Source organism: Nothoprocta perdicaria, unplaced genomic scaffold (genome assembly GCF_003342845.1).
Source record: "Nothoprocta perdicaria isolate Ctin4 unplaced genomic scaffold, notPer1 scaffold_97, whole genome shotgun sequence".
In the NCBI taxonomy this organism is placed as follows: domain Eukaryota; kingdom Metazoa; phylum Chordata; class Aves; order Tinamiformes; family Tinamidae; genus Nothoprocta; species Nothoprocta perdicaria.
In genome coordinates this window covers 1,480,526-1,500,801 of record NW_020456276.1, presented here as the reverse complement: position 1 = coordinate 1,500,801, position 20,276 = coordinate 1,480,526, and the positions used below count along the sequence as shown (strand labels likewise).

General features: G+C 49.8%; 1 long non-coding RNA gene across 2 annotated transcripts; it reads left to right on the top strand.

Annotated features, from left to right (window-relative positions):
- The first annotated feature begins 271 nt into the window (after nucleotides 1–271).
- LOC112959224 lies at nucleotides 272–6,238 on the top strand. Of its 2 annotated transcripts, none has more exons than XR_003251586.1 (4): nucleotides 272–422; nucleotides 655–716; nucleotides 1,570–1,669; nucleotides 6,128–6,238. It is a non-coding gene; the product is annotated as an uncharacterized LOC112959224 (long non-coding RNA). The 2 variants fall into 2 exon arrangements; XR_003251585.1 differs by having other exon boundaries at nucleotides 510–716.
- Nucleotides 6,239–20,276: the final 14,038 nt, after the last annotated feature.

The window sequence follows — 20,276 nt, the reverse complement described above, 5'->3', positions numbered from 1 at the left end:
TTCATACACAGACACTAGCTCCAGTATGGAGCCAGCTCTACAGTACCTACCAAGCTAGAAAGTTCTGGAGTCCTAATCAGAAAAGACACAAGAAACAGTCTACTCACCAAAACCACAAAACTCAACCCCAGGTGGGAGGGACTGGGGCTCTAAATAGCCTTCATGGCCCTGAGTGGCCCCACCTGGGGCCTCCACACCCATCCTGCCCATTGCCTCCTGGCACTATTTAAGCTTGGGCCAAGGCTCCTTGGCCAGGTGGTGGGGCTATGTAAGGAATAGGGCTGGTTCTGTGTGCTGGGGATCTTGGTGGTCTCTGTCCATGCCTTATGTTGTAGGCTTGGCCACTATGGATGTGTCTCACGCATCTGGGCTCTTTCTCCAGGGCTCCTGTGAGATTACATGTCTATGATCCTTGGTAGCAGGTATGTGACCACCAGTGGCTTCTTCCTGCTGATTGATTCCTTAGTGCCTGCTTAATGAGATGCTAATTTAATGTTGTGGTCAACTAGGAGATTATGAGGTTTAATGTGTTGCTATCCCACCAAGTGGTACTTGCTGTAAAGTGACTTTGCCAGAGACAAGTCCCTATCTGGGGGCTTTGCATGAGCATGGATGGAGCCTGTCCTGGTACCCAGATGTTCTCCCCCTTCCCAGCTCCTTGTTTCTGCATGTGGGAAGCCCAGCAAGATGTTCCAGTCCTATCATGGTCCATAAAGGTGAGATGTAGGAATTTCATAGCTTGTTATGCTGGAGCACAGGCTTGATAGCAGCAGGGCTTTCCTAGGACTCTGAAATTGGGGATTTGTTCAGTTAAAGCTAGAACTGAGAAAATACATTGCCAAAAATAATTTTCTGGACAAACCTTAGCTTGAAATTTGCTTGTAAGCTACTTACAAGCTTTCTAGGCCGATCTTCCCCTTAACATCAGTGGTGGAATTGCTTCTGCAGCAGCTTCACATACTGTGGCTAATGCACAAGCAGCAGACTGTACTTCAGCATAAACTGCTTGGATGAGCCTTGAATCAGCTAATTCACACTGTGGTTGTGTTGCCTGTTGGAGGATATTTGGATTTGGGCTGGAATGGTCACAATATGGCTTTCTGAGTGTGCTTTCTGGAAATATTCTGCAAATGATGCTTTGGATTTGGCTGTTCCTTCAAGCCCCTGTGCCAAGAAAATCATTAACAACCTATTAATGGAAAAGAACACCAAGTCTGAGTGTCCATCAAAGAACTTGCACAAGGAGGTACTTGGCAGCTGAGGGCTTTCATCAAAGTTAAAATATTGGAAAGAAAAGTCACTGAGCACCTGTGTAAAAGCTGTTGTGGAGAAACAAATGAAAAATAAACCAAAATTAAGTTAGAGGGTCTGCTTTTGTTTTGTGCTGCTGTTCCTTGCAGACCTGCAGTGATGCTCTGGGTGGACCCAGTTTTGATGAGGGAGTCATTCTTTCTTGAGTGTGGTGCTGGCTGTGGAAAAGCTTGTTTCCCAGTGAGGCATCTGTGGTCTTAGGACACATGGATGCAACCATAAGCCTTTGTTTTTGCCCGGTTCTCTCTTGTCTTGCAGCTTCTGCAGGAGACCAAGGACTGGATGTGCGGTGGTGATGCTCTTGCCTGCACCTGCAGTCAGGCAAGGAGTGGAAATTTCCTTTTCATGGGAGTTAAAGGTACTGTGCCCTTCTCCATGCGGAGGAGGGCGTGTATGTTTTTGAGGAGGAGCATTTCCAGCAGCTCCTACCAGCATGGATTGCATGGTGAATAGGCTGCTGTACCTGCCTGGATTTGGGGTGGCACAGCAGCACTGAGGGCTGAGATGGCTTAACCTGACAAATTCTCCTGGAAATAGGTGCTGATGTACACGTTTTAGTGTACAATGAGCAGATTGCCGTCCTGGTGGTTGCAACCAGGTGGTACCACGTGGGCAATCCATCAGTGCAGTTGGGTTTTGTTGCATTGCGTCTTCTCATGGGTACCTTCAGTTGCTTTAGCTCTGCAGTCATTTGGTTGGAGCTGACTGTGTGGGATGTCCTCAGCGGAAAGGGAAGGGGCTGTACAGTCAGTTCCAGCTTCAAAAATGGCAAAGGGAACAAAAAACCAACTCTGTAGCGCCTGGAGATGCGGGAGAACACTTGAGCAGCACTGCTTTCCTGGAGGAAATAATGGAGAGGGACACGCTGAGTGGGAGGCTCAAGGCTCACGGATGAAGCTGTACATAATAATCGATGCCCCCATTGCTTTGCAATGCAAGGTGTTGGCTCTGTTGTCTCTGAGTTCACCCTATATAAATATTTATGGCCTTAATGCCAAGGTTTGTCACATGTAATGACATGAAGCTAGCGTGATGTTGTCTATAGGTGACACGCCGCACCAAGGGGAACTGGCAAATGCCATGCCCGGCTCCTGGGGAAAGTGCATTAGCAATGCTTTCTGTGTAGCTAGAGCACTAGAAAACTTGGGGTGGAAGAGTTATTTTCTCCCTGCCGTGGTCCTCAAGGATAGGGGAGGGGAAGCTGAGATGATTCAGTGTTTCTGACAGGTCCGTGGTGGCTCAGTGTGCTGGTTTGGGGGTAGCAGAGGGAGTGAGAAGGTGGAGTGATCTGTTCCCATCTGAGCACTTAGAGGTACTTGCAGAGATGGTGCTGCTGAAGATGGAAATGGGCTCTCATGGGCTGAGATGTTGGCAGAGGATGGAAAGAGAGGGATCTTTCACCCAGCACCTCCCATGGCATTAGCAATTGGAAGCCTCAGCCTTCTGGTGACCTCTCTGGAAAGCACCCAGCTCCTGCTGACTCTCCAAAGGGGCTAAAACCCCGCAGTGTGCAGGTGGGTGGGCGGTGGAGGGTGGCACCTTGGCATGCCTCCTCTGTGCCCCGTGCTGCAGTGCAGCCCCCTCACACGCACCCTTTGCAACCCGCTAATAACACCGCCTGCGCCTGCTCCAAGCGCCTCCTCTCCTCTATTGTTCTGCAGGATTCAGCTGCTGGAGGCTTGGAAAGAGCCTCCCAGCCTCTCTGATAATATCTCGCATTGTTCTCCTCACCTGCTGCTCCTCTGAGTCATCCTGCTGCCTGGCAGGGCGGCCACAAAGGTCTCCCTATCAGATGCAGCTCAGCCAATATCTGGCTCCTGGGTTGGTTTTGCATCTCCTGTTCAGCTTTGGAGAAGTTCAGGGGCTGGGGGAAGGGAGAAGGACTAATAGGATTAATCCTCTGAATTCATTATGCAAAAGCCTGGCGCCCTGCCAATCTTTCTCTTGAACAAATGGCCAATGCTTTTCTTTAATAACATTAAGCAAAATTACAAATCACAACGTTGGTTAATCAATCTCAATAGGTTTCTCTGCATGACTTTTTTTTTAACTGTCTCCTGGAAAAGCCTGTAGCAGTTAATGTTTTCCTGCTCTCTTCCCTCTGTTTCTTAGCATGGGAAGTAATTGCTAGAGAGATGCTGGTGGTTTTTGTCTCTCCTGAACTCATGGCCTGGATGGACAGAGACCTGCATGTGAAGCAAGAAGACATTAATGACTCTAATGTGTTAATCTTATCAGCCAAGCTCATGCTAGCCAAGAGAACCTGGGTTTGGTTCAGCCTTGTTCAGGGCCCTGGATGCGGGAGAGGGTGAGAAGAGAACATCCTAGATGGAGCAGGGAGGAGACTCCAGGCTATATCCCCACCATAAGGCTCAGGGCTGTCTGGATGATCCTGGGCTATGGGGATGGAGACAGGGTCCCCAGGGATGTGGAGTCCACTGCTCCTGCCCTGCATAGGGTTCCCCTGCTAAAAATCCCTAGGGATTTAATGCAGACTGTTTAGGAGCCTGCAGAAGGGGTGCTGGCGAGGGGTGGTCCATGAGGGTCAACATCAGAGATCCAGCAGATCTGCTGGATTTGGATTTGTTTATATTTCCCCATGGCTTTTATAGGAACATATCTATGAGTATTAATAGGCAGTTGTGGCTTGCTTAGAGTGCATGGATCTATAGCAAAAACACTAACGCATGGCTATAGGTGCAGGGGTTGCATGTACAGCTATTGCACATGCCCCTGTGTCGGTGCAGAGCTGTTTGCTGCTGCCCTTGATGCCTTTGCCCACCTGCAGATGGGTGGTGTGCCCATCAGGGCACTTAACTTGCCATTTATCAGTCAGCTGGGCTGAGGACCAGGTGCTGCTGCATGCTCAGTTAGCAGCAAGTGCCTGGGTGGCCCAGGGCTTCATGGAGAGTGTTGTCCTGCTGTGACCTGCTGTGGGACACGTGTGAAGGTGGGTGCGCTCTGGTGGCAGCTGCAGGGATGGGAGCACCAGCCCAAGGCACCGGGAGAGGTCTGTGCTGCAGATCTGGGTGGAAAAGGCTGTGGGTGGGAACAGGGACAGAAATATCTCCCAAGCAGGAGTGAGGAGGCAGAAAAGCCCAAGAGGAGGCCCTGCTAACACAGCCCCCGAGGAAGCTTTGCAGGATGGGGGCGAGCTGGAATGAGGCTTGGGAAATCTGTCTTGCACCCGCTGTCCCGGAGGAAGCACTTTTGCAGTGAGCAGGCTTAGGGAATGCCCACTTACCGCCTCCTTCACATCCCCTTGAGCACAACCAAAACATGCCTCGCAAGTCCAAAGTACTAATTATGTTTAAGGTCACTTTGGCGTATTTAAGGTTTTTCTCTAGGAAAAACAGGCATGTTCACATTGATGTACATAAAAGAGGGAACTGAGCTGGGATGTGACTATTCAAAGGCCTGTTTAAGTTATGGGTGACACCTTTATAATGCACCAAGAGGAAATTATCCTGGTGGTATATGTTGTGCTAGAATGGAGAGGGCACGTCAACCCACTGGGGTTAGATACCTATTTTGGGATGAGACAACCAGCTCCATCTTTTTTCTCCACTGCCCCTATCCAAATCCCGGCAGAGAAGCTCCAACTTGGAGGGCTGGCTCCCATCTGGAAGAGAGGAACCCACCAGTGGGGCTGAAGAGGTCCTGGAGGGTGACTGAAGAACATGCAGTTGGTCTAGGATGGGGTTATTCAAGGCTGGCAGGTCCCAGAGCACAGCAGAGGTGCAAGGGCAGCGCTGACTGCAAAGCAACGGGCAGGAGGAGCAAATTCCATGAGAGGAGGAAGGGAGGAAGCTAGTGCTGAGCTTCCCTCGGTGCACCAGCCTCCTCCTCACCTAATCTAAAATTAACTTCCCTGCTCAGCTGCGTTTAAGCAAAACCAGTTGCCATGGCCACGCCAGGGGCTCCTAGATGTAGCAAACGAGGTAATCAGTTAAAACGAATCGCCGCGGAGCTGATGCTTGCTGTAGGTTACATGTGAAGTTCATTCACTTGTTAAACCTAATGGACTGTATTGCCTATGAATTGGAAATGTAAATTCTCTCTCTCTCAGTGGCCGGGGTTTGCATCGGGCTGGAAAAGCTGCAGGAAAATGTCAAATTAAAAGAGCTAGTGCTGTGGATAATGCGAGCCCATAACGGATCAGAGGGGATTTGTGTGTGGGTTCCAGCCTTAGGTTGGCTGGAAGGCACGTGGCTGAAAGCTGAGCCCCCCTTGTTGCCCCCGAGGGGACACGGGTATTTATAGCACCTCATTAATGCTTGCTTTGCTGGCGCTTATTAGCTCTGCTGTCCTGTTGGGAATAAAATAGGCGCTTTGGTCCTGCTAGAGGGTCAGGAGATGCTGGAAAAGAGCTCCGCTGCTGTGCATAGCCTTGAAGCCCTGGAGAATCCCAAGGCACAGAATGAGACACTGGCCAGGACTGGCACCTTTCAGCGCTCTGCCACCGTGCAGTGAAACCCGGTGCTGCCCAGGGCTCCGTGGGGCTCCGCATGGGATCCGAGAAGCCGCTCGGAAGCACCCGGAGTGCTGAGCGAGGGAAAAAGCTGCCAGCAAAGTAGGGGCACTTGCTATTTTAATAAGCTTGTTGCTGTGAGAGGGGAAAAACCAATCCTTAGGAATGGGTCACACCCATTTTGTGCCTTGCACAGTCTGGCAAGTGTCCCACTCCAGGCCGTGGATGCAGGGAGCGGAGCATCGTGTGCGTGGCCCCTGGGGCTCCCTGGGGACTCGTTTGGTGGAATCTCGGAGCATCCTGAGGTTCACACTTGCCTCAAATACATATGTTCATATTTCACAGGTTGTCACGGCCAGGATTCCTGCTGAGGAGGCTCCAAAGCTGCGGGAAGCAGAACAGCATTTCCTGGCTCCTGCTTTGCGTTCAAGTACGGAGGAGGGTGATTTATTCCCTGCCCTTCTCCCGCTTATCCCTTCCCACCTCCTGAAGATGAAGGACTTGTAGCACTGGAGAGAAGATGCTCCAAATACCAGGCAAGCTTTTAGGATGTCTGGGTTCAAGTCTGTTGCTTTGCCACACATTTTTTATGCACTAAATTCATGTTTTGCAGTGCCACCTTTAGCCTTAAAATTCACATGGCTGCATCCGCTGTCAGTATGTGACATTTCCCGTGTTAAAGTGTTGTACTTATTAACTTAATCTTTCTTGCTCATTTGGCTCCAACCAACCTGCAGAGCAAAATGGACATTAGTTAGTCTATGTAGGACCTGTAACAATTAGAAAATGTTACTGTCCTGCTAATCTGGGAATTTGGATGAGCATATATAATACATCATTAGGCTTCTTTATCATCTAGAATCATAATTGGAAAAGGTGCAGTAGTGGCTTGGTGCAGAGTGGCCATGTCTGTGTCCATATGGGTAATTACAGACCCATATGGACACTATGGACTGCTTTGTCACCCGACATAAATCAGAGCATCTCCCTTCTCTGCAACATACTCATACTGATTTACATCAAGCCCAAATCCAGCTCTAAATAAGCTTGTGACATTGAGTAATAGGCCTCATTGCAAAGCTAGGAGAAATTAGCTTTGCTGTGACATATGGCACAACCTTTGGGTCCTAATTGTGCTGGCTCATGCATTCATAATACCACCAATTATTTATATGATGAGGCAAGATAGTGGGTTTATCAGTAATCTTCCTTCTCTGACAGTTTATGATCAACCAAGTAGCACCCATTGGAATACTCCAGGCAATTAGGCGCTCTGATGTGCTCGGTGTCATCAGATTGCTGCATAATAAACAAAAAAGAGCAGTTTTTACGCCTTCAAAGAGGGCCCTGCCGGAGCGGCTGGGTCAAAAATACCTCCGATGTGTTGTGCCCATAATTGCGGGAGAGGTTGGGATTTGTCACCGTGGTGCCTTTGCCGGAGCCGTTCCCGCGCGGCGCATTAACCACACAAGCTGGAAGCTGCCCATTTGTCTTGCTCTCCGCAGCTCCGGGATGTGCCGCAGTGGATGGTGTCCGGGATCGGCGTTTTCCTGCTGTGGGAAGGAGCAAGTGGCTTGTGACATTCGCTCCCTGTTCCCTTGGCTGCTTTGCAGCCAGCCTGGGTGTTTTGGTGCTGCCGCGTGAAGGAAGGTGCCCTGTGGCCGTGGAACTGGTGGATGTGCCCCTAGGGCCCATGCCCAGCATGGGAAATCCAGTCATCCTCCCTTGTGAGCCTCATCTGCCCATCCAGGCCCGGAGCCTTGGGGCTCTCCAGGTGGCTCCAAGTTGGATAATTACCTTGGATGCAGCTGAGGGGCTCACCTAGGTGCCTCCTGAGGAGCTTATAGGGGTGTTATTTATAGACTCCCCTGTCTTCTGTAATTTGTGGAGAAAGCATTGCTGGCTGGCACGGTTTCTTCCCCTCAATCACATTCATCTGTCAGTGTAAATCCGCGTCTCCAAATCCCGGGAAGTTGCGGTGTTCCCATGCGCGGGTGTCCCCGCTCGTGTCCCCGCTGAGCGCGAGCAGACCAGGTCAGCGCTGTCTCGGTGTGCTCGGCAGCCCCGCTTATCCCCTCTGCTCCGGGTACTTTCTCCCACGAGGTGTCCGTGCGCTCCTGCCAGTGCTAATCAGCTGTTATCCGGCTGCGCTGCCATATTGATCGGATAACAGGGGCTGATAGGAACCGGCAAGGTGGGAATGAGCAGGGCGGGGCCTGGGAAGAGGTGGAATTCCGATGTGAGGACAGGGTCTGTCCTGTATAGACATGTCCTCGGATTCCTATGGGATCAGGTGCTTGGCAGTGTTGTGCTGCTCCAGGGCTGGGAGAGATGCTCAAGGATAAAACTGAGCCTGATTTTACCACCACATAGATAAGTCACTCCTGTTGTCTTTATTTTGATACTCACGTTTTCCTTGTCCTTCTCGTTCCAAGGACAGGGCTCTATCTCTTCCTGCATAATGCGACTGTCTTTCCACCTGGGTCTGGGAAGTGTAGGGAATCTCCAAGCCTGGCGGTAAATGACACTATGTCTTTGGTAGAACAAGCAGATCAGCTAAATAGCATGGGAGGAAAGGGCTTGGGGAAAGGGAGCTGTGTTACTCCCCACAGCAACTGGGCTGGCTGGAATAATCCCAAATTTGCTGCATTTTAACCCATTCATCTCAAGGAGCCAGTCATCCTTATGGTGCCCTAGCAAGGGGACAGGTACTGGGCAATTTCTCATGGCAATGTGCATTTACCTGGGAGCTAAAACATGCCGAAAATACCCTCTGAACCCCCAATCCTCTTGGAAAATTTCCCCTTGCGGAGTTTTCTTCCATAAGGGGAAATGAAGGCAGTAAAATGATAGCTGTACACAGCTGTATTGCTCATTGCTGCTTGGGCTTGTGCTTGGAGGCACGTGCAGGATAAAGTTCTCCTTGGTGGGGTTTAAATAACCCAGTGACACCGTGGGCTGTAAAATACAGGTGCTTTGCACGGGGGAGCTTAATGGTCAGCTTCTGTTCAGCGTGACACGCGAACAAGGAACTCCTTTGTGGTGGCAATTTATGTCTTTGAATTTTGAGGGAGATATAGAAAGGATAACTTTGGTATCCTCCTTTTTATATAAATCACTGGCATCCGGAATGACTAATAAAAGGAAGGGGGAAAAGTTGTGTTTCTGCCTGACTTTTCCTGGGGACCTGGGGAAGTTCAACGGGGCTTTTCCAAGAAGCCCCACGTAGAGCTGGGGCTATGTTTGATATGGGTTTCATTCTAGCTGGGGTGACCGGGTGCCTGTGAGCATTGCACCCTCCTCTTCCTCGCTCCCACCGAGAGCCCTGGGGGGGCCGGTGCCTCCTTTGAGGAGCTGCAGCTTGGTCCTCTCCCACACAAGCTTTCTGAGAACACTAATTAATGCTTGTGAGGCACTTGGGAGATGGATGAAACTTTCAGCACTTGTATTTATATTTATTTGATTAGGGCTGTGTCCAAACCGAGTTTTCCATCAACGGAGCTGGCAGCTCCTGTTGCTTTGCGAGGACAACCGCTTGCAAAGCACCCATCCTTTGCTGTGCTGACAACTGCTAGGGAAAAAAGGGAGTATTTAATAGTTTTGCTCTTCCAAGGCACATCTTGCAGTTGGAGACCTGGCCCCAGCAGTTCAGGTGGGTATTTTGGTCAGCCCTGGGGTGCTGAGCTCAGTTTGAGGGGCCCGTTTCACCTGTGCAGGCTCCAAGCAGCACAGGCTGCTGCAGTTGTTGCTCAGGTGGAAGGGCAACCCAGAGCAGGCACCTGGCTGAGAGTGCTGCAGCAGCCTGCAAAATCAGCTGGAATGCAGCATATGGGTTAGTTCCCAGGTTTGATTAATAAGGGGCTTGTTGGCTGCTTAATTTTCTTTTGCACATCACCTGCAAAACCCTCATCAGGCTGCAGACACAGTTTGGTTGCTCTGCCTCGTGGTCAGTTCCTGCAGGTTTGCACATACTGGCCACGTGTTCCCAGCAGCTCTGGCTTTTCTTTGCATCCTCCTCAATCGTGCACAGACTGTGAGTATTTGCTCTTCAGGCTCAGCTTTGTTGTGTTTTATATATATATATATATATACACACACACCCCTACTGACTGTACTGTTTTGCATTTATTTTCTTCCTGTGAAAACTCGCTGCAAAGCTCAAAGCCATGGGCTGGGCAATTGGGAATGAGGCCCGAGCTGCATCCTGGGGCTCCCGGCGGGAACGTGAATCCATCGGCAGCGTTCGGAAGCGGAGCAGCAGGAGCCAGGCTGGCTGCTGGAGGGCTCCTCCGCTGTCATCGCAGCCCCCCAGCTAATCAATAGGGCTGGGGATTGAGAGGAATGTTAATTAAGGGCAAGATTTACTGAAAGGGGGAGCAGGGGGGATGCTGCTGCTGTTCTTTTTCTGCCCGGGGTAGATGTTAACATATCAGCATCAGGCTCAGTGAAGTGGGGCTGGCAACAGGCAGCATTAAACCTTAACTGCACCCATGAAGGGTGCAATAATCAGGGATAACTCTCCATAGGTCCTATGGTTTCCTATTCCCCACTGAGGGTTCTTGCTGGTATCTCTGGGTTTAGCATCCAGCGAGTGGGAACCTGCTCCTCGGCATTGCTCTGCAAAGCCCTGGGAGCCGACACCGTGGGAGATGGTGCAGCCCAGGGAGCAACTGCTGGATCCAGCTACAAACCTGTCTGGGAAATGGGCATCCCTGTATCAGGTGCAAATCCTATATTGATTTCAGCTAATAATCCCTGGCAGAAGGGCTGTTGGACATCCCAAATTCCCAAGGCACAGGGAGACGGGGTTTTTCCTTCATGTGCATTTCCTTCAAGAAATGGGAAGCTGGAGAAGGCAGCAACCAACACCTGAAAAACGGAGCATTTCAGCTGAAAATCCAGACTTATTTTGCTGGGTCTTTTCTTCCTGATGAAAAGCAGGGTTCTGTCCCAAGGAAGGCAGGCAAATTTTCAGAGTTGAGCTGGGAAATTTTAGATGAATCTTAGGGAGATTCCCCAGGGAGGAGGTTTAATGGATGGCTAGAGGTGTCTTGTGGAGCCAGTGCATGAACTGATCGTCTCCGGATCCCAAACTAGGATCTCTGGCCAAAAGCTTTCAAGATCATCGGACAGCGGGAGAGTGGCAGCGAGGGGAGGAAGCAAGGAACAAACCCAGAGCATCAGCAGCCGCTCGCTTTGTTCCCGCAGCCGCTGACACGGGGCTGTCAGGGACCGTCAGTGTAATTATAGAAAATTGCTACGGGACAAACATCCCTGCATTTGGACGAGAAATTGCGCGGCAGCCTCGGGTTCCTTTCTGCATGTCAGGTAGGCACCAATTTTAGCTCCTCAGGCTTGACGGGCTCAGGTGCTCGGGATGAGCATCCCCTGTCCCTCTTGCTCCGTTATTTCTGCAGTGACAGCGAGTGAGTGGGGCTCTCAGCAGGCTCCCTTGCTCCTTGGGTGCCCATAAAACCCATTCCAAGGAATGTAAGTGACATCCTAAAGGGAACTGATCCCCCCTCATTTTTTTTTTTCCAGGGAGGAGGCAGATTGGTCCAGATTGCAACCCAACATTTAACTTTTTAAATTGCATATGCTTTATTTTCTTCTTCTGTACCCTCTTGGTAATCCTGGTGGCAAGCAGAGACAGACCCCAGTCCTTTAATATAATTGCAAGCAGCTTGCCACTATTTTGAGGAGAAACAACCCGGCGAAGACATGGGACAGGGATGCTGGAGACCTGGATGCAGCGTGTTGAGGTGTCCCTGGAGCAGCTCTGGAGTCGCTTCACTCTCTGACTCTTCCTATCTGTAAAGAAGAGATAAACAGAAGTAGAGAGGTAATGCTGCATAAAATGAAGATACAGCATGAATAAAACATAGCGAGCGTGTGTGTATATATATAATATATATTTTAATATAAATACAGATCATGCTGCACAGGTGGTCTGATCAGCCCTTACCCCCTTTGGGGACCCTTGTGGGAGGCTCTGCAGAGCCAGGGGTGCAGGGAAAGGGAGGATGAGGAGGGTTTGGAGGAGCCATTAGGAGCAGATGGGTGCTGGTGTTCACACGTACAAAGATAAATGGTGATATGGGTGGACGGCCACGCTGTGAAATATCATAGGTAGATAATTGCACAGGAGATGGATGTGACACCGGAATGGGATTGATGGCTGGATAGATCAATGGGTAGATGCAGAAATGGGTACGAGGAGATGGAAAAGAGACTGTTTTCTTTTTTTTTTTGCCCTGAGCAGCGTGATCTCTCATCCATGTAACTCCTGACAAGAAAAACACTCAAGTCAACACACACCCACATGTATATAGAGTTGGCAAATTTTGTAAAAACCCGTGAAAAACTCCGAGCAACTTTTATGCATATGCACTGTCTTGCAGTGGCTTCTTGCTGCTTGGCTCCGAGGAAGCAGCGAGGTGTTGAGATCACGTGTGCTCCTTGAAGAGCCCGCTCAGAACCGGGTTTTGGGGTGGTTATTGCAGTGGGGTTCCCCCAGGAAGGAGCCCATCACTGTGGAACCCCCCCTGCAATGTGGAGCTCTCTGCCTTGCAGCTACTGGTACAAGGAGAGAACAAGAAACCCACTTTATTGCTAAAAAGCTTGGAGAAAACCAAGCTAAGAGCACATGTGAGAGCCATGTTTCTCCGGGGTGCTGGCAGGGATATGGGAGAGCAGAGACTTGGCCCAGTCTCCTCCTCTCCAGAAATCCCCATTGCACGTGCTGTTGGCAGAGATTAATTCCTTGTTAAGGAGAGATCTCTGATTCCATTAAGGAAAACACTAAGGCACCTAGCAGAGTTGCTGACCCGGTGCAGGCCGTTTGCCCGTCAGTCAAGCTAATGCACCCTGGCACTTCCTAAGTTAATTTGCTGCCTACATTAGCCAGCCTTACAGCTCCGACATCTTATAAATCATGTTTCTTAAGAAATAAACCCAATGTTTGCATAAGTGTAACGACGCAAAAAATCTGCAGTTTAGAGACTCTAGATGTGATGGGAAATCTAACAAAAAAAGGGGTGAGCACCAAGGAGCAGAACTGCCCCTTGGCTTTGGGCCCTCCAGCACATGCACAGCGAGGGATTTCGGTTCAATATTTACACAATTGGGGTCATCTCTGTAAATTTCTCTAATCTCTTCATCTGTCTCTTTTATAAGATTGAGTGAACATCTAGATCCCCAACTGCAGCAGGAAGACAGGAGGTGCCCACACTGTGTCTGCTGGGAGCAATTACTACCAATGAGTTTAGTCTTAGTTTTTTCGGGGGAAAAGGGAAAAATAAAATCAAAGGGAATTTTTTCCTCTGCTGCAGGAAAAGCAGCTACGATGGCTGCAAACTGGGGGAAAAAAGAGCTGTTTTGGTATTCACAGAAGTCAGCTTTTTGAGGAGCTGCCATGGCCAGCGCTGTGGATTGATGCTGGGTGGGAAGGTGCCCATGGCTCTTGGTGTGGATGGTTGGGTTGGCGTCTGGTGCCCGGCTTGCAGCAGAGCTTTACAGTGTGTCCCGTGTCTGCGTGGGGTCCTGCCGTGGGCTCCTCTCCCTCCTCTCCCTCCTCTCCCTCCCCACTGGGAATCCAGGCAATCCTACCACGCAGTAGCACAAGAGCATGGAGAACCCCACGTTGCTGTGCCAGGACACCCAAATCCCAAAGCAAATCCCAATCCCAAATCCTCCTTGTGGATACACAGGGAGCCAGGAACCGGGAGCAGAGGGTCCTTTCCCTTCCCAGTTAGCAAGACGCCAAAAACCTCACGTGGGTGATGGGAGAAGATGACATTTAATGACCCCGGTGCCAATTCCAAGCATTATTTTCCCCAAACTGGCCGGATTCTCCCCCCTTCCACCCCATCCATTACAGCCCACAGCGGTGCCAGGCAGGCACCGGGACCAATTTCCTTGATAAATTCTGCTGCTTGTTGTTTGAGGGATCGGACAGGCCCCGCGCTTTCGGGAGATTAATTTTTGATTTATTGTGGGCCCCTATGATTTATTCTGATCCTTCCCCGGGGAAAAAGACACGGGCCGTAAATATTTTAAATGCCGTGAGCCGGTGACAAGAAGCATTGCTGGGTGGTAGCAGGGTGGATTGAAATCATAGCCGCCTCTCTGCTAAATTACTTAAAGGCAACTCCAGACGTCTGCTGGTCTGCCTGAACGGAGGCTGAGGAAGAGGGAAAGAAACCCCAGCCCGTGTTAAATTGTTATCTTATTAACTGAGACAACGTTCTCGGCTTTCTCCGTTTGCCCTCGGAGCTGCTGCTGCTGATTGGAATGAATTGGCTTTCAAAGCACAGTTGTTGCTAAGAGCACAGTTTGCTCCCTAATGAGAAACAGAAGCAACTAATGGGAAGTGTGTTTTAAACCATGCCAAATGACCAAGTGGAAAAGCCCAGGGCAAGGGATCTTGGAGGCCCCTGTGCTGCTCCAAGGGCTTCCTACAAGCGGGCGCTGCTGCACGGTCTGCGTTGCAAGCCGAGGGATCAGGGATATAAGGGAATATGAGGGATATGAATGACCTTGTGGTCATTAATAAAGCCAGAGCTAGGAGCAATCCCAACACGGTGCAGGGCAAAGCTGGAAGCTCAGGACACAACCTGCTCCTCTGTCCGAGGGATCCCGCCTTGACACCGCGTCCTGTCAGTGACATTTGGAGCCCGAGCAACGGGAATTCGGACACGGCTCTTGCAGGACACGGCAAACACATCACGCAAATCGGGCTCTTAGAAATGCCTTTCATGCCCTTCTCTCCCAACATCTGGGACAAGTGGGAGTTTTTGGTGTCCGTGTTTTCTTCAGGATCCCAGCACACGTGCACAGCCCGACCCTGTCTGTCCGCATGGACAGGAGCTCCAGCTAGTGTCAGCTCCTTCCTGCCCGGCTTGACCTTTATATATCTACAGATTTCTGCCTGAACAGTGAGTAAAATCCTCTCCTCCTGATGCTAAATTGGGAAGGAGGAGGGAAGAAAAAAAAAATCTTCTAACAATAAATATCTTGGAGGAAAAAAAACAACTGGAGCACTGAAGATAAAAGAACGGCTGCTAAATGAAAATGTTGAGGCAGAAAGGCATTAGACAGCGCCAGTAATTGTTAATTTGTACTCGGATTTAGCACGAAAAGGCTTTTATTACTTCAAATATGCATTTATGCTGGTTTTCCATTTGGAGCAGTAACGCGCAGATGAGCTTTCAACCCCCCAAGGGCTTGGGAAAAATAAAAAATAAATCCTTTAATGGATTTTTCACGTCCGTAGTCCCAGCAACCCTTCCGCATGTTTTCGGTGGCGCTTAGCGCAGCCGCGGATGCAATTAGAGCAGCTGCCCCGCTAATTGGCGGAGCGAGCGGAGTCGGGAGCGCTCGGAGCACCGAGCTCCAGCCTCAAGGAAGGGGAACTTCAGGAAAAGTTTCCCATGCCGCCGATTCTTCTTTCCCCTTAAATATTCTGGCTTAGGTGGGAATCGATTTGGGGAAGTCTGGCAGGTGAATGCTATAAACAAGATTAAATGAATTTATGACTGTTGTCCCTTCCAGCTTAATAATCAATGAATTCTCTGCCGCAGGATGCTCGGGCAGCGGAGCACTGCGGTGCACGTTAGCATCCTGATCCCGGCGTTGAAACCCCAAGGGATGATCCAGGCTCCTTAGCAGAAGCTTTGGCAGCTGGGTTGGATTCTGCCCGGGGGTAAAGCTGCGCGGTTTAATCATAGCCCACATTTATAACGCAGGTATGTCTAATAGTACATATATGCACTATTTTCTGCACTGCCTTTTATTAGTATTACCCAGGTTGGTCAAAGTTCCCCCCCGGGACATGTGTTTTTAATGCAGGGCTCGTGCAGGGCACCTAAACTGCAGCCCCGGTCAACCAAGCTGCAAGAAGTGGCTTGTGTTAGAGCCTTTAATCCCAGCTTTAATCCTTTAAATTTCCCCCTGACAGAGACGGGCATCGGCCTCCAGAAGGTGACGGCTGCTCCACAGCACCCAAGTGCCTCAGGCAGGAACCCATGCTCCAAAATGCCCTTGGAATATTACCTGGAGTAGCCCCTCGGAGCGGTGGCACTTCCAGGAGCCCTTCAGGGATGAGACATGGAGTGATGCCGAAGTCAAAATCAAACCTGGACACTTGCACTTGCTCCGGAGAGGCGACAGGCTGGGCAAGCGTGTGATTTACCAACTGCATACCGAGGAAATAAGGACACAGTTCGCCCACTAATTCCCATCCGAAATCAGGGAGATTTATGCGTGCAAATGGCAGGTACTTGAAGCTCCTGCTGGGGGTTTATCAGTGATATTTGCTTTAATGCTGCATGTTCTGCTGGTTACTTACATGGCCTTAATACAAGCGTGCTGCAGCTCCGTGTGCAGGGAGTGATTCCCTTGGGATGTTCCCGCTGCCTGCCCTGCTCCTGCGTTGCCCTGGGTTCTTGCTGTCGTCTGTGCCGCTTTGCTAATGATCTCCGTGTGTGTCCTGCACCTTTATGATCTGTTATTCCCTGCAAAGAATTTGGTTTGGTTAAAAGTTTGTGGCAGAGGCTCCCAGCGGTGGCTTTTACGGCCGGAATTGTCGGGTTGGGACAGCCTCATCTCAGCGCTGCTGTCTGGACCATTAACTAGCAATCACTTCTCCTCCAGCCGGGATTCAGGCTACGTTTGCTTCTCGTCTCATTTCCAGCTTTGGATTGTGCTGCGGTGCCAGGAATCCCAAAAGAAGGGGATGCCCACCAGCCCGAAGGTCCCCATTCCCTATCCGGTGTGATAGGAACGTTCCCCATGGCAGGACCGCTCCGGCTCCTGCTCCGCTTCGGAAAGCAGGGCTGGACAGAGCCCAGATCCCAGTGAGATCCCAGGCGGGATGTGGACCCAGTTCCATCCCACGCACCCCGGGAGCAGATCCCTTGCTCTTTGGAGGTGCAACCAGGACTCCTCGTTCCAGGGTGAGCAGCTCTTTAGCACCATAAACTAGCCCAAGAAGTGCAGGTGAAGGTGGTGACACAGTGGCAAGGATTAGCACTTAATTCTTCTCAGAAGCTCTACTAACTCCTTGATGTAAGAAATCCTCTATTCCATAGGATTATCGGGAGAACTCTCTGGCGCTTGGTTTCGATGCCACTTCACATTCACCCTCCTATCACTCGGCCGTCCACGCCTGGATCCAAGAGTTAATAGAGGTGCAAGGATCAGACTGTCAGGACCGTGTCCTCTAGCCTTGAAATCCGCTCCAATAATCCCACTTTTAAGTGTTCTCTGGGTAATACCAGAGCTGTAGGAGCAATGGCCAGAGCAGAGGCACGGAGCCAGCCCGCTGTCCCCACGCAGACCCACGGGCACGTCGTCCCCGCGAGCAATAAACATGTCAGATGCGCTAAGCTCGCAAGGATCGATGCTCTTCACAGGATCAACAAAGCAATTTGCTGTCTAGGTCTTGTTCTGTGCTGAATAATAAGCAGTCATAGGAGCCTGCACCTTGTGCACTTGAAATTTGGAAACCATCAGGGATTGCATTAGTCATTAAAGGCAGGGAGCGGAAAAATACGAGGGGGAAGGAGGGAGAGGAATTCCAGCGGCTGATTGTCAGCATTGTCTTCTTCCATACCTGATGCATTAAGGGCTCTTCAGGTTCTCAAGTGCTGCAGCAAAGAGGGGCCGCTAATTCAGCGAGGTGGGAAAGTGCCTCTCTGAACAAGGCAGGGGGAAAGGTTGGCTCTGCTGCGGCCACTGCGATCCACCCGGAGAGCACAGGCCACCACGGGGGCTTTGGAAGGTTGCGTTGCTCCAATGTTCAGTGCTCTTCTTGTTCTGCATGGAGTCTCTGAAAAAGCTTCCTTTTTAATTAGCCTTTTTAGTTAGAAGGGGGTCTGGGATGGTAGCTGGGTCTTGAGGAGCCCCTGGGCATCCACGTTGCTCTGCAGCCACCTCAGGTACAGCAGAAAATGTACCGGAGCAGACACCCTGCAAGGGACAGACACGTGGCCCACGCCAGCGCTGAGCCTCAGGTCCGGTCCAAAACCATCCAGAGATGGGCCCGGGGCCTAAACTTGTTGATTTGATCTTTAATCTTTATTTTCATTTAATTAATTTAATCTTTGGTTGAAACATTTGGCGTAAACTTTGGTTAACCGAGATTCCCAAGGAAGGAGTACGGGAACTCAGAGCCCATCAGGGCTGCACAAGCCCAGGGCCAGCCGCGTGTGTCCTCTCCTAAAGCCACGTGAGACACTCAGCTATCTCGCTGACAAAAATATTTTGTCCCTTTTACTCCCGAGTGTGTTTTCAGCGTACCTACACCAGCCCATTAACATTGAACCCAACCCTCCTTCCCCTTAGCAACAGCATCAATATTTATGATGTGTAGCTAATGCAGTCTACTTAGATGATTTCTAGGATTTCAGGTGGGAATTCTTTGTACAAAAGACCTCTATTACCTTTCAGGATAGGATGGTGCCGTTCACCTGCAAAACAAGCATTTTGGATTGGTGACCTTCCTTTTACAAGCTATTTTGTGCCAAAGAGCCCCAGCCTGCAGCTGCTTCTCAATCCCTGCTTATGCAAGAAACCCACATTTTACTAATTGCTCTGCTTAAGCAGGTTTCTGTAAGTGTCTGAGAAGCAGCAGCCTATTGATTAGTTGCCCAATAACCTCTGTGCAGGTAGGCAGAGGTTTTGGTGCAAGTTCTGCAGCTTTTGGCAGAGGTTTTGGTACAAGTTCTGCAGCTTTTGGTTGCCTGAGATGGTGAGCGAGTCAAGCACGCTCAAGGGTGACTTTATTAGCCTCCCATCTAAAGGATGCAAGAGGCTCTTTGAAAGCCTGCAAAATATCTGCTTGGGGACATCACAGAGAGCCCAGCAGTGAAGGAGAGGGGCTGCTGATTTGGGTAAAAATTTGCCCTTTTGCTGTGGAGCAGGACTAATCCTGCAGGGTGGCTGCGTGATAAATACTAACCAATTAATTAAGCTTTTAAATATACTAGTGAGCAGCCCACGAAGGGCCTGGGCAGAGAGTGTTATCTGTGCCGGGGGAGATCATTGTGTCCGAGGCCGCTCTCGGCTGCGGGATGCAGGAAATTCCACATCTTTGTCTTTTCCACAGGATTTTCCATAGCAAAAAGCCCTTGCCTCCCGCTGTACAGCCCCTCCAGCAGCCAACACCAAGAACACTGCTCGTTAGAAACAGTTGACAGATGATTATGTTCTCCCTCTTTTAATTAAAAACATGGCATTTACAGATCCAAAATATCCACATCGGGATTTTTTTCCCTGCCACGGTATTTTAAATAATAATTGTTAATTATTAATTATTCATGATTAATGGATGCTTTGCACATTTAAATGTGGTCCTTTCAGGCATCCCTGTGAATTCACCTGCTATAATCACAAGAAACCTGCCAGGTTGGTGACAGCAGTGATAAAGTGCCCAAGGTCTTCCTGGGTCTCCAGTGTATATGCAGCAGATCTTGACCAATATATGGTCAAAATGATCACTTAGGAGGCTTCATTTGGTGTCATCTTAGCTAATAGGTCTGCTTTTTCAATAGATCTGCTCTGTCTGTCCCTGTTGTCTAGAGGAGGCCGGTTTCTTCAAGGTCACTTGTTTCTTGCAGGATTCACAGACACGTTTCAAGTTTGCCAAGTAAATGTTTGTGCAAACTCCGTTGCTTGGAGGCCAACAGGAATGACAAGTCAGATATTCCTGCAAGGCGCATGCAGCAAAGAGCAGCATGTGAAAGCAAGCACCTTAGTTCCTCCCTTAGCACACTGGCTTTCCATCACACTTGGACACATTGGTTTTATTTCCTGCAGATTCTTACAGATTCAGGGCTTAAGAATGATTCTTTTCTATCCTAGACATGAATTTCCTTAGGTGCAGCTTGTTTGGTGCAGGATTTCTCACCTGGGTCTCTGCTTGGATGGCTGCAAGACACTTCAGAGCTGCAAACCATCCCGTCTTGTCTTTCTGCTATCCAGCAAATGCACTGGCAGCAGAAATTGGTGTTTTGCTGCAATCTAGTGGTGCAGCATGTGGAGCAGGTTCATGGAGCTCCTTACAACCTGGTGAGGGGCTCCCAAGCTGAGTTTTCTAATTCCCAGCAAGCAGAGCTGAGGCAAGGCACTTTTGCGTGTGCTCTATACCAATGATAATAATAATGCTCAAATGGAGCAAGCAAAAGTAGTTTATATTATTACTTATATGAAGCAATAGAAGAAATAGCTACTACAAAAGCTACATCAGGTAGAAAGTTTTTTTTTTTTTGTTTGTTTGTTTTTTTTTTGAGCCTAACCTCCTAAATCTGCTATCTGGAGAATGCTGGAAGTCTTGCGCTTTATGGCAGGGCAACATTACTGCTTTTCCTTTCACTTTGCATAATGAGCAGCTGATTTGCATTAGGAATTGAGGCGATATGAAAATGGGCAAGTTGCCCTAATCTCTTCTAGCTGAGCAAGCTGCTGAGCCCCTGGCAATAAAGGAGTAAAGGGA